Genomic DNA, 6,000 nt, shown 5'->3' with positions numbered 1-6,000 from the left:
TCAGTGGCAGTGATAAACATTGAGCAGCCTGCCTGCCCCTGTGGGAGTTGTTGCTGCCTTGAAACTGTAGTTTTATTGGCCATTTTGGGTCAATTCCTAACTCCTTGATCTCCCTCTCTTAAAACCCTCTTTATGCTGCGTTTTGCAAGATAGCAACATCGTGCAGCGCCGCCTAATTGGGTTTAAACTATTCCTGGCTCCACAAAGTCTGCTCTTCACTTTTTCCCTTAGAACTGCTCTATCTCTCAAATTAAACACCATCTTCTCATTCTAAGCCCCCTCACTGGTCCAAATAAGTAATTTTACAAGTTAGCAATAATAAACCATAAGCACTACTTACTCTTATACTCTCTACGATTACCTTGTCCCCTATTGGTCCGTTTTAATTCAGTTCCCTATATTACTCTAGCATGTCCAAAGGTCAGTCAATGGTTTCCTCTCCAGTCCAGCTGGTGAATCTGGGAATTTTGAGGCAATATTACAACTGTCTCATGTACACGGACAACCCTCTCCTCCTCCAAACAGGTTCAAATATATGTGAGAGATGCAACCATATAGCCAAACTGGAGGCTGAGCTCTCTCATCTCAAAACTGGTGTAACCAGTCAGGAGGAGAAGGTAACCTCAAACAACACAATTCCAGTATCACACAGTCCCACCACAACAGCAAACCAAACACATAAAAACACAAAAACATACTCAGAGGCTCTAAATAAAAATCTACCTAAGCAACAGAGACCTCCAAAGCAGACATCCAAGCAAACGTTACCCCAAAACAAAACATGTACAACACATAGCACACAAAGTCAGTGTGCCAAGCAGTCACAGCCCTTAAGGCTGAATAACACACCTGATACTCTTGTAATAGGTGACTCTATTGTCAGACACACTGACGTCCCGCTCACCAGGCTGAATAAAGAGAAGGTCACAGTGAGCTGCCTGTCGGGTGCTAGGATCCGCCACATAACGCAAGCACTCAGGTCACTCCAAAGCAAATACAAATATGACTCAGTCATTGTACATGCTGGCGTGAATGACCTGAGACGTACCTCCCTCGACTACATGAAAAGAAACATAGATGAGCTCTCTGATCATGTAGCCCAGGCCGGTATGACCCTGACCTTGAGCAGCATCTTACCCTCACCTAGAATGATGCCACAGTATAAAGACAAAATGATCGATTTTAACAATTGGCTAAAATTTTGGTGTCATTCAAAGGGGATCCAGTGTCTGTCAGCCTGGGATGACATGCTCGACAAGCCACGTTGCTTCGCTAGGGACAGCTTGCACCTGTCACCCCTGGGCTTTCGGATATTGGCAAAGGCTCTTGCCACCCCCATAGTGCCTTTTTTAGGCAAGGCTCAAAAGTCAAACCTACCTCCATAGACAGCACAAGGAACAAGAAACTAAGGGTAATGCTGCTAAACGCCAGAAGTCTTAACCTCAAGATGCATGCACTCGAAGCTCTCCTCAGTATGGAGAACATCGATATCTGTGCAGTGACAGAAACCTGGTTCAAGGCTCCAGAGAGCACCCCAGCACTATCAGGTTATACCTCATACCATGCTTTTCGGCCCCAAAACCCGGACCGAACCACAAAAGGAGGGGGAGTTTCCATATTTATCAAAGATATCAACACCTCCAGGTTAGTGGCATTGCACAAACTATCGGAGACCATCCATGTGCAACTGACAGTGGGCAAGACTGCTTTTCAGTTTATAGCATCCTACAGACCACCCTCTCAAAGTCAGGAATCCCACTCGGCTTTCCTGAAAACATTGGAGAACATGAAGATCTCTCCGAACACCATTATATTGGGCGACTTCAACTACCCAAACATAGACTGGGAGCATTACTCAAGCCCCAGCACCTTAACCCAAAGGTTCCTGGAATTTATAAACTCAAATGCTATGGAACAACTAGTCACCACTCCCACAAGAGGGGAAAATATTCTAGACCTGATCATTACCAACATGGGGACTCTATGCTCCATACCAGAAGTATATCCCTCATTGGTAAGATCAGACCATAAATTAATTTCACTGGATATCCACATCCCGACCCCACCACCAGCCCAGAAAACCACAGTGAAAAACTTCTCAAAAGCGAACTTTACACTTCTCAAAACCGAAGTGGAATCCTTCAAGGCCCCAGGGCCAGTGGAAACTATGGCCCAAACTGCAGAATCCTATATAAACACATTCTACGGACATCTCCAGGAATGCATGGATCATGCTATCCCAAACAAAATCAAGACCCAGTCATCCAAAGGCAGGCGTCCTGTCTGGTGGACCCCAGCCATTAATAAACTGTACAACAGAAGGAGGAAGCTATTACATGATAGAACAAAATCCCTAAAAGGGAAGGCATCAGTACTAGCAAAAAATTACGATCCCTCATAAAATCTTCCAAGGCCAGCTCCGAGAGAAAAATTGCACAGGACACTAAAGACAATCATAAGGCTTTTTTCAGTTATGTTAGGAACCTGGAATGCAACTCCCAGACTTGTTCTGAGTTGATTCTAAGCGACAAAAAATACACTGAACCCACAGACATCGCCAATATCTTGGCAGACAGGTTCAGTGCAAACTTCTCCACCCCCTCCCCCCCAAAAGAGCAAGTATCTATCCCGGCAGAGTGCAGCCTCCCAAACATCTCTGATGCTCAGGTGAAGGCCACCCTCTCCAAAGCAAAAAAACACTGCTTCCATGGGACCAGATGGCATCCCGGGTTGTGTCCTACATGGACTCCAAGAAGAACTAATCCCTCAAGTAAAACTGCTGTAGAATCTCAGCCTCACTACAGGATATGTGTCCAAAGAATGGCATACAGCAACAGTGGTCCCACTCCACAAAGGTGGTGCCTCTGCGGACCCTGGAAACTATCACCCCATAAGCCTGACTAGCCTAGTCTGCAAGGCTATGGAGAGGATCATCATGGAACTCATAAACAAAGACATTGGGGACCTACAGACACTAGATCCTACCCAATTTGGCTTCATCAAGGGCAGATCCTGCCTTTTGAACCTGGTCGACTTCTTCGAAACAGTCACCAAGGCCATAGATGAAGGGAAGGTAGTCCACACAGCCTATCTGGACCTCGCAAAGGCATTTGACACAATACCCCACTCGGGCATCATAGATAAGCTATCCAGCCTAAATATAAACCCCTATGTCACAAGATGGGTCGCAAACTGGCTCAAAGACAGAATCCACAGAGTCAGAGTTGCTGGAGCCATGTCAGACTCGAAACCGGTCACAAGTGGCGTCCCACAAGGTTCTATCCTGGGACCTCTCTTGTTCGTTATTTACTTTTCTGAGGTACAGGCCAATGTGGGAGGACTATGGCTCACCAAGTTCGCATATGACTGCAAACTGGGTGCCATAATCGACTCTCCAGCTGACACAAACATCCTTCAAAAAGGTCTCGCAGAGACAGATAACTGGTGCCAGAGCTATGGTCTAAAGCTAAATGCCAAAAAGTGTATAGTCATACCCTTTGGCAAAAACAATGTGCCCACAAATTACCACATAGGTGGTAACCCATTAAGTACAGAGAAACTAATTAGGGATCTGGGGACCCAAGTTGATCGCAATCTCTCCTTTGACAACCACATTGCCAAAGTGGTTAGAAAGACCTTCTACATAGCCCACCTCATCATGAAAGGATTCACATCTAGATCAAGAGAGGTAATCGTGCCCCTTTATTCATCCCTCATCAGGCCCATCATAGAATACAATGCCCCCTTTGGGATGTACCTTACCCGACACCTGCAGCAATTAGAAAGACCCCAAAAGTACCTCACCAGGAGGATCAAGGGACTCAAACAGATGCCATATGCTGCTCAGTTAAAAAAAACTCCAGCTCTACTCAGTTGCATACCGCCTACTTCGAGGCGATCTATGCCTGACATATAAAGCTATGTCCAACCCAAAATTAATGGACATGCTCCACCTCAGTAAATCTAAATCCCTTAGAGCCACGCGCTCGAGGGACTTGAACCTCAGCAAAGAAATAAACAGAACATGCTGGAGGGACAGATTCATAACCCAGAGGCTCCCTTCGCTCTGGAATAGAATTCCAATTCATGTTAGGCAGAGCAGCTCACTGACTCTCTTCAAGAAGAATCTTGATGAGTGGATGAGGGATCGTAGGTTTGTCCTGGGGATTACTTCCGTGTCACTATTAGACAGAGGCACAGTAAACTAAACTTTAAAAAGGGCACAGTATACTCAAATCAAGGGGTGGCGTAAGCCAAACACAATCGGGCTAGGCTTATAAATGCCCCAGGGCAGATAGCCTAGTATGAACCTATATATATATATATATATATATATATATATATATATATATATATACAGAGAGAGAGAGAGATTTTATATATATAGGGCAATGCAGTGGTGTAATGGTTAGCATTGTCACTCACAGCCTCACAGCAAGAGGTTCTCTGGTTCAATTCTCAGCTGGGGTGCCTTCTGTTTGGAGTCTGGATGTCCTTTCCACTGGGTGCTCCAGTTTCCTCCTACATTCCAAAGACATGCAGTACACAGACTGGACACTCTAAATTTGCCCTAGGTATGAGTGTGTGCATGTGAATGCAAGGCCATGGAACGCATTATCATGGAACTTATAAACAAAGACATTGGCAACCTTAAAACACTGGACCCCACCCAGTTTGGGTTCCTGAAGGGCCGATCTTGTCCCCTGAACCTTACTGACTTCTTTGAATCAGTCTCCAGAGCTGTGGACGAGGGTAAGACAGTCCACACAGCCTATCTGGACCTTGCCAAGGCCTTTGACACCATCCCCCACTCTGGAATCATAGATAAATTTACTTAAGCTGGGCATTAATCCCTACGTCACTCGATGGGTTGCCAACTGGCTTACTGACAGAACCCACACTGTAAAAGTAGCTGACTCCAAATCCAGCTCCACACAAGTGAGAAGTGGAGTACTTCAGGGTTCAGTCCTGGGACCTCTCTTGTTTGGCATCTACTTCTCTGAAGTACAGGCCAACTCTAAGGGACTCTGGCTGACAAAGTTCGCAGATGACTGCAAACTGGGATCCATTACTGAATCCCCAAATGATGTGGATACTCTACAAAAGGGCCTTACAGAAACAGATGCTTGGTGCCAGAGCCATGGGCTCAAGCTCAATGCCAAGAAATGTATAGTTATCCCCTTTTGGAAAAAACACGTACCTGTGAATTATCACATAAGTGGCAGTACACTAAACACTGAAAGTGTGATAAGAGACTTAGGGACACAGGTGGACAGTGGTCTCACCTTCAATAACCACATCACCACAACAGTCAGGAAATCCTTCTATGTGGTACACCTCATCACTAAGGGCTTTTCATCCAGAAAAAAGGAGGTCATTGTCCCACTGTACTCATCCCTCATTAGACCCATTATAGAATACAACGCCCCATTTGGTATGTACCTCTCAAGACATCTGCAACAACTGGAAAGACCACAGAAATACATCACTAAAAGAATCACAGGCCTAAAGCAGATGCCCTATGCTGACCGCCTTGAAAAACTCCAGCTATACTCTGTCGCATATCGTCTACTCCGAGGCGATCTCTGCTTAACATACAAGGCCATGTCAAACCCAGAGCTGTTGGACATGCACTTAAAGAAATCCCAATCCCTCAGAGCCACACGCTCCAGGGATCTAAATCTTGTCATCACAATAAACAAAACATGCTGGAGGGATAGGTTCCTGACCCAGAGACTCCCCAGACTCTGGAATAGACTGCCCATACATGTCAAGCAGAGCACCTCTTTGGCACTCTTCAAAAGGAACCTTGATGATTGGATGGGAGAAAGGAAATTTACCCCAGGGATCATGTCAGTTGCCCTACTAGACAGGGGTCCAGGGAAGTAAATAGTGTGGGAAGAAATAGCCAGGGAATTGTTATGGCTAGGCTTGTACAGGCCCTAGGGCCGATAGCCTAGTACCAGCCTATGAACCTACGAACCACATGAATGTGATGTT

The 6,000-nt window shown here is 45.7% G+C and overlaps 1 protein-coding gene across 5 annotated transcripts in view; it reads right to left on the bottom strand.

Annotated features, from left to right (window-relative positions):
* KIAA1549 (KIAA1549 ortholog) overlaps positions 1-6,000 on the bottom strand; it is a 2,575,340-nt gene that overhangs the window by 848,875 nt on the left and 1,720,465 nt on the right. The window lies entirely within an intron of this gene.

Source organism: Protopterus annectens, chromosome 11.part0 (genome assembly GCF_019279795.1).
Source record: "Protopterus annectens isolate FY-2018-M chromosome 11.part0, PAN1.0, whole genome shotgun sequence".
NCBI classification, from domain to species: domain Eukaryota; kingdom Metazoa; phylum Chordata; order Ceratodontiformes; family Protopteridae; genus Protopterus; species Protopterus annectens.
This window is presented reverse-complemented; position numbering and strand designations above follow the sequence as displayed.